This window comes from Schistocerca gregaria, chromosome 9 (assembly GCF_023897955.1).
Source record: "Schistocerca gregaria isolate iqSchGreg1 chromosome 9, iqSchGreg1.2, whole genome shotgun sequence".
In the NCBI taxonomy this organism is placed as follows: Eukaryota; Metazoa; Arthropoda; class Insecta; order Orthoptera; family Acrididae; genus Schistocerca; species Schistocerca gregaria.
Genome location: NC_064928.1, coordinates 2,612,975 through 2,621,488, shown reverse-complemented (window position 1 = coordinate 2,621,488; position 8,514 = coordinate 2,612,975). Strand labels below are relative to the sequence as shown.

At 48.8% G+C, this 8,514-nt stretch overlaps 2 non-coding genes across 2 annotated transcripts; both read right to left on the bottom strand.

The window, feature by feature from the left end:
- Positions 1-2,059: 2,059 nt before the first annotated feature.
- Trnaa-ggc (transfer RNA alanine (anticodon GGC)) lies at positions 2,060-2,131 on the bottom strand. Its single transcript has one exon. It is a non-coding gene; the product is annotated as a tRNA-Ala (tRNA).
- Positions 2,132-6,814: 4,683 nt separating this feature from the next.
- On the bottom strand, positions 6,815-6,886 carry Trnaa-ggc (transfer RNA alanine (anticodon GGC)). The gene has a single exon. It is a non-coding gene; the product is annotated as a tRNA-Ala (tRNA).
- Between the last annotated feature and the right edge of the window lie 1,628 nt (positions 6,887-8,514).

Below are 8,514 nucleotides of genomic sequence, written 5' to 3'. Positions count from 1 at the left end.
TACCTCTCGCATACTAAGCGAGCGCTCTACCATCTGAGCTACGCACGCCCCCCCGAAGACTAATGGTGCTACATACAGCCATATAGACGACACAGACCCTTGCACTCCCATTATTCAGCGGACAAACTCTACTCTCTATGTATCCGTTAGGGTGTCTTTCAGGTTTCGTGCATTCTGTATCGAATCGTAGTTGGCCACAATGAAAGTGGCACGTATAACGTCGAAAATAGAATTCGGACACCGCTCTGAGTAAGACCAACGTGTTGTCCACCCTCTAGACTTCAATGAGGTTAAGCCGCGATACCTAAGACAGATCTGCACTCGATGACACCTCGATAACAGCCGGTCCCCACACTTACATCTTGCTCTCCTTACGTCAGTATACATCATATCAGTCTGTGACGCTGGCTTTGCAACATCTTGCGTGCCTTTAGGTTCGCCGCGACCAACACTTACCATGCACTGACCACAAAAAATGGAGGCGCCGCGGCTTGAACGCTGGACCTTTCACATGCCAAGCGAACGCTCTACCAACTGAGCTACGCCCCATGCACGAGCAAACTGCGCTATTCCCCATTGTTTGCGACTCAGATGCGCACGGACACGATGGTTGGTTGATTTGTAGCGGTGAAGGGAGCAGAGTACAAAGGCGCGGACCCGTTCATATACACAAAAGTTCCAAGTAGTTTCGATGCTCTGGTATTACAAATGCTAATTCCGTCTGTTTTTAACGTCTTAAATTGAAAGAGCCGTCACAAATTGCTCCGTTTTCACTCATTGTAGACAATTATACAGCACCTGAGGTAACAAACACATCTCGAGAACCATTGTGCACTACATTATTTATGCCAACTCAGTGCCTCGCTCTTTACTACTGTGTACCAATCTTGTCGTCGAACTGCAAAACACTGGGCCACAACAAGTTTCCGCGTCTCCATTGCACTGCGCATACTACGAAACGCTCCCCAAACTTGGCACTCACCCTCGCAGCCGACTTTTCCGACTTTCCACGACGCTCACGCTAGTGACAGCATTATTTATAGTTCGACGTCGCGCCAAAGCGAATGAGTACATTTCGCCTACGGCTTAGGCCGCCCTCCTAGTGTGGCTGCTCGGTGTCTGCAGGCAGCGAGGGTCTGCAAGCTTCCTGTGTTCGCACCTATGTCACCTGTGCTTGCTTGTCAGAGACAGACTATCGCAAAACATACAACTCACTCCATGAATTGATTGCTACGGCATCTGTTATCAGCAGTCACAACTAGCAACACCAGTAGCAGCTGACTGCACGCAAAGAATAGGAATGTGCAGTGGGATTTACGTGAACTCGGCGCAAGGCAGATCTTTCCGACATAGGCTTGAGAATCTTACGGGAACACTTGTACTGTTTCTAAATTAAGTGTAGGCGTGGGAGGAGGGTGCTTCCTGCGCACAAATAACAGCACGCTTGTCAATTGTGGATGCTAATCATTCGCTTGCATCTTCCTAGACACATCTGCTGGTCGTGAATTATTCCACTTGCATATCAAGGTGCGCATGTAGGTGTGTTAAAAATTCTGGAGGCACTGGGTATTGATCCCCATACCTCTCGCATACTAAGCGAGCGCTCTACCATCTGAGCTACGCCCGCCCATCCACCCCGAAGACTAATGGTGCTACATACAGCCATATAGACGACACAGACCCTTGCACTCCCATTATTCAGCAGACAAACACTACTCTCTATGTATCCGTTAGGGTGTCTTTCAGGTTTCGTGCATTCTGTATCGAATCGTAGTTGCCAAAATGAAAGTGGCACGTATAACGTCGAAAATAGAATTCGGACACCGCTCTGAGTAAGACCAACGTGTTGTCCACCCTCTAGACTTCAATGAGGTTAAGCCGCGATACCTAAGACAGATCTGCACTCGATGACACCTCGATAACAGCCGGTCCCCACACTTACATCTTGCTCTCCTTACGTCAGTATACATCATATCAGTCTGTGACGCTGGCTTTGCAACATCTTGCGTGCCTTTAGGTTCGCCGCGACCAACACTTACCATGCACTGACCACAAAAAATGGTGGCGCCGCGGCTTGAACCCTGGACCTTTCACATGCCAAGCGAACGCTCTACCAACTGAGCTACGCCCCATGCACGAGCAAACTGCGCTATTCCCCATTGTTTGCGACTCAGATGCGCACGGACACGATGGTTGGTTGGTTTGTAGCGGTGAAGGGAGCAGAGTACAAAGGCGCGGACCCGTTCATATACACAAAAGTTCCAAGTAGTTTCGATGCTCTGGTATTACAAATGCAAATTCCGTCTGTTTTTAACGTCTTAAATTGAAAGAGCCGTCACAAATTGCTCCGTTTTCACTCATTGTAGACAATTATACAGCACCTGAGGTAACAAACACATCTCGAGAGCCATTGTGCACTACATTATTTATGCCAACTCAGTGCCTCGCTCTTTACTACTGTGTACCAATCTTGTCGTCCAACTGCAAAACACTGGGCCACAACAAGTTTCCGCGTCTCCATTGCTCTGCGCATACTACGAAACGCTCCCCAAACTTGGCACTCACCCTCGCAGCCGACTTTTCCGACTTTCCACGACGCTCACGCAACGCTCACGCTAGTGACAGCATTATTTATAGTTCGACGTCGCGCCAAAGCGAATGAGTACATTTCGCCTACGGCTTAGGCCGCCCTCCTAGTGTGGCTGCTCGGTGTCTGCAGGCAGCGAGGGTCTGCAAGCTTCCTGTGTTCGCACCTATGTCACCTGTGCTTGCTTGTCAGAGACAGACTATCGCAAAACATACAACTCACTCCATGAATTGATTGCTACGGCATCTGTTATCAGCAGTCACAACTAGCAACACCAGTAGCAGCTGACTGCACGCAAAGAATAGGAATGTGCAGTGGGATTTACGTGAACTCGGCGCAAGGCAGATCTTTCCGACATAGGCTTGAGAATCTTACGGGAACACTTGTACTGTTTCTAAATTAAGTGTAGGCGTGGGAGGAGGGTGCTTCCTGCGCACAAATAACAGCACGCTTGTCAATTGTGGATGCTAATCATTCGCTTGCATCTTCCTAGAAACATCTGCTGGTCGTGAATTATTCCACTTGCATATCAAGGTGCGCATGTAGGTGTGTTAAAAATTCTGGAGGCACTGGGTATTGATCCCAGTACCTCTCGCATACTAAGCGAGCGCTCTACCATCTGAGCTACGACCGCCCATCCACCCCGAAGACTAATGGTGCTACATACAGCCATATAGACGACACAGACCCTTGCACTCCCATTATTCAGCAGACAAACACTACTCTCTATGTATCCGTTAGGGTGTCTTTCAGGTTTCGTGCATTCTGTATCGAATCGTAGTTGCCAAAATGAAAGTGGCACGTATAACGTCGAAAATAGAATTCGGACACCGCTCTGAGTAAGACCAACGTGTTGTCCACCCTCTAGACTTCAATGAGGTTAAGCCACGATACCTAAGACAGATCTGCACTCGATGACACCTCGATAACAGCCGGTCCCCACACTTACATCTTGCTCTCCTTACGTCAGTATACATCATATCAGTCTGTGACGCTGGCTTTGCAACATCTTGCGTGCCTTTAGGTTCGCCGCGACCAACACTTACCTTGCACTGACCACAAAAAATGGAGGCGCCGCGGCTTGAACCCTGGACCTTTCACATGCCAAGCGAACGCTCTACCAACTGAGCTACGCCCCATGCACGAGCAAACTGCGCTATTCCCCATTGTTTGCGACTCAGATGCGCACGGACACGATGGTTGGTTGGTTTGTAGCGGTGAAGGGAGCAGAGTACAAAGGCGCGGACCCGTTCATATACACAAAAGTTCCATGTAGTTTCGATGCTCTGGTATTACAAATGCTAATTCCGTCTGTTTTTAACGTCTTAAATTGAAAGAGCCGTCACAAATTGCTCCGTTTTCACTCATTGTAGACAATTATACAGCACCTGAGGTAACAAACACATCTCGAGAACCATTGTGCACTACATTATTTATGCCAACTCAGTGCCTCGCTCTTTACTACTGTGTACCAATCTTGTCGTCCAACTGCAAAACACTGGGCCACAACAAGTTTCCGCGTCTCCATTGCACTGCGCATACTACGAAACGCTCCCCAAACTTGGCACTCACCCTCGCAGCCGACTTTTCCGACTTTCCACGACGCTCACGCTAGTGACAGCATTATTTATAGTTCGACGTCGCGCCAAAGCGAATGAGTACATTTCGCCTACGGCTTAGGCCGCCCTCCTAGTGTGGCTGCTCGGTGTCTGCAGGCAGCGAGGGTCTGCAAGCTTCCTGTGTTCGCACCTATGTCACCTGTGCTTGCTTGTCAGAGACAGACTATCGCAAAACATACAACTCACTCCATGAATTGATTGCTACGGCATCTGTTATCAGCAGTCACAACTAGCAACACCAGTAGCAGCTGACTGCACGCAAAGAATAGGAATGTGCAGTGGGATTTACGTGAACTCGGCGCAAGGCAGATCTTTCCGACATAGGCTTGAGAATCTTACGGGAACACTTGTACTGTTTCTAAATTAAGTGTAGGCGTGGGAGGAGGGTGCTTCCTGCGCACAAATAACAGCACGCTTGTCAATTGTGGATGCTAATCATTCGCTTGTATCTTCCTAGACACATCTGCTGGTCGTGAATTATTCCACTTGCATATCAAGGTGCGCATGTAGGTGTGTTAAAAATTCTGGAGGCACTGGGTATTGATCCCAGTACCTCTCGCATACTAAGCGTGCGCTCTACCATCTGAGCTACGCCCGCCCCCCCGAAGACTAATGGTGCTACATACAGCCATATAGACGACACAGACCCTTGCACTCCCATTATTCAGCAGACAAACACTACTCTCTATGTATCCGTTAGGGTGTCTTTCAGGTTTCGTGCATTCTGTATCGAATCGTAGTTGCCAAAATGAAAGTGGCACGTATAACGTCGAAAATAGAATTCGGACACCGCTCTGAGTAAGACCAACGTGTTGTCCACCCTCTATACTTAAATGAGGTTAAGCCTCGATACCTAAGACAGATCTGCACTCGATGACACCTCGATAACAGCCGGTCCCCACACTTACATCTTGCTCTCCTTACGTCAGTATACATCATATCAGTCTGTGACGCTGGCTTTGCAACATCTTGCGTGCCTTTAGGTTCGCCGCGACCAACACTTACCATGCACTGACCACAAAAAATGGAGGCGCCGCGGCTTGAACGCTGGACCTTTCACATGCCAAGCGAACGCTCTACCAACTGAGCTACGCCCCATGCACGAGCAAACTGCGCTATTCCCCATTGTTTGCGACTCAGATGCGCACGGACACGATGGTTGGTTGATTTGTAGCGGTGAAGGGAGCAGAGTACAAAGGCGCGGACCCGTTCATATACACAAAAGTTCCAAGTAGTTTCGATGCTCTGGTATTACAAATGCTAATTCCGTCTGTTTTTAACGTCTTAAATTGAAAGAGCCGTCACAAATTGCTCCGTTTTCACTCATTGTAGACAATTATACAGCACCTGAGGTAACAAACACATCTCGAGAACCATTGTGCACTACATTATTTATGCCAACTCAGTGCCTCGCTCTTTACTACTGTGTACCAATCTTGTCGTCGAACTGCAAAACACTGGGCCACAACAAGTTTCCGCGTCTCCATTGCACTGCGCATACTACGAAACGCTCCCCAAACTTGGCACTCACCCTCGCAGCCGACTTTTCCGACTTTCCACGACGCTCACGCTAGTGACAGCATTATTTATAGTTCGACGTCGCGCCAAAGCGAATGAGTACATTTCGCCTACGGCTTAGGCCGCCCTCCTAGTGTGGCTGCTCGGTGTCTGCAGGCAGCGAGGGTCTGCAAGCTTCCTGTGTTCGCACCTATGTCACCTGTGCTTGCTTGTCAGAGACAGACTATCGCAAAACATACAACTCACTCCATGAATTGATTGCTACGGCATCTGTTATCAGCAGTCACAACTAGCAACACCAGTAGCAGCTGACTGCACGCAAAGAATAGGAATGTGCAGTGGGATTTACGTGAACTCGGCGCAAGGCAGATCTTTCCGACATAGGCTTGAGAATCTTACGGGAACACTTGTACTGTTTCTAAATTAAGTGTAGGCGTGGGAGGAGGGTGCTTCCTGCGCACAAATAACAGCACGCTTGTCAATTGTGGATGCTAATCATTCGCTTGCATCTTCCTAGACACATCTGCTGGTCGTGAATTATTCCACTTGCATATCAAGGTGCGCATGTAGGTGTGTTAAAAATTCTGGAGGCACTGGGTATTGATCCCAGTACCTTTCGCATACTAAGCGAGCGCTCTACCATCTGAGCTACGCCCGCCCATCCACCCCGAAGACTAATGGTGCTACATACAGCCATATAGACGACACAGACCCTTGCACTCCCATTATTCAGCAGACAAACACTACTCTCTATGTATCCGTTAGGGTGTCTTTCAGGTTTCGTGCATTCTGTATCGAATCGTAGTTGCCAAAATGAAAGTGGCACGTATAACGTCGAAAATAGAATTCGGACACCGCTCTGAGTAAGACCAACGTGTTGTCCACCCTCTAGACTTCAATGAGGTTAAGCCGCGATACCTAAGACAGATCTGCACTCGATGACACCTCGATAACAGCCGGTCCCCACACTTACATCTTGCTCTCCTTACGTCAGTATACATCATATCAGTCTGTGACGCTGGCTTTGCAACATCTTGCGTGCCTTTAGGTTCGCCGCGACCAACACTTACCATGCACTGACCACAAAAAATGGTGGCGCCGCGGCTTGAACCCTGGACCTTTCACATGCCAAGCGAACGCTCTACCAACTGAGCTACGCCCCATGCACGAGCAAACTGCGCTATTCCCCATTGTTTGCGACTCAGATGCGCACGGACACGATGGTTGGTTGGTTTGTAGCGGTGAAGGGAGCAGAGTACAAAGGCGCGGACCCGTTCATATACACAAAAGTTCCAAGTAGTTTCGATGCTCTGGTATTACAAATGCAAATTCCGTCTGTTTTTAACGTCTTAAATTGAAAGAGCCGTCACAAATTGCTCCGTTTTCACTCATTGTAGACAATTATACAGCACCTGAGGTAACAAACACATCTCGAGAGCCATTGTGCACTACATTATTTATGCCAACTCAGTGCCTCGCTCTTTACTACTGTGTACCAATCTTGTCGTCCAACTGCAAAACACTGGGCCACAACAAGTTTCCGCGTCTCCATTGCTCTGCGCATACTACGAAACGCTCCCCAAACTTGGCACTCACCCTCGCAGCCGACTTTTCCGACTTTCCACGACGCTCACGCAACGCTCACGCTAGTGACAGCATTATTTATAGTTCGACGTCGCGCCAAAGCGAATGAGTACATTTCGCCTACGGCTTAGGCCGCCCTCCTAGTGTGGCTGCTCGGTGTCTGCAGGCAGCGAGGGTCTGCAAGCTTCCTGTGTTCGCACCTATGTCACCTGTGCTTGCTTGTCAGAGACAGACTATCGCAAAACATACAACTCACTCCATGAATTGATTGCTACGGCATCTGTTATCAGCAGTCACAACTAGCAACACAAGTAGCAGCTGACTGCACGCAAAGAATAGGAATGTGCAGTGGGATTTACGTGAACTCGGCGCAAGGCAGATCTTTCCGACATAGGCTTGAGAATCTTACGGGAACACTTGTACTGTTTCTAAATTAAGTGTAGGCGTGGGAGGAGGGTGCTTCCTGCGCACAAATAACAGCACGCTTGTCAATTGTGGATGCTAATCATTCGCTTGCATCTTCCTAGAAACATCTGCTGGTCGTGAATTATTCCACTTGCATATCAAGGTGCGCATGTAGGTGTGTTAAAAATTCTGGAGGCACTGGGCATTGATCCCAGTACCTCTCGCATACTAAGCGAGCGCTCTACCATCTGAGCTACGACCGCCCATCCACCCCGAAGACTAATGGTGCTACATACAGCCATATAGACGACACAGACCCTTGCACTCCCATTATTCAGCAGACAAACACTACTCTCTATGTATCCGTTAGGGTGTCTTTCAGGTTTCGTGCATTCTGTATCGAATCGTAGTTGCCAAAATGAAAGTGGCACGTATAACGTCGAAAATAGAATTCGGACACCGCTCTGAGTAAGACCAACGTGTTGTCCACCCTCTAGACTTCAATGAGGTTAAGCCACGATACCTAAGACAGATCTGCACTCGATGACACCTCGATAACAGCCGGTCCCCACACTTACATCTTGCTCTCCTTACGTCAGTATACATCATATCAGTCTGTGACGCTGGCTTTGCAACATCTTGCGTGCCTTTAGGTTCGCCGCGACCAAAACTTACCTTGCACTGACCACAAAAAATGGAGGCGCCGCGGCTTGAACCCTGGACCTTTCACATGCCAAGCGAACGCTCTACCAACTGAGCTACGCCCCATGCACGAGCAAACTGCGCTATTCCCCATTGTTT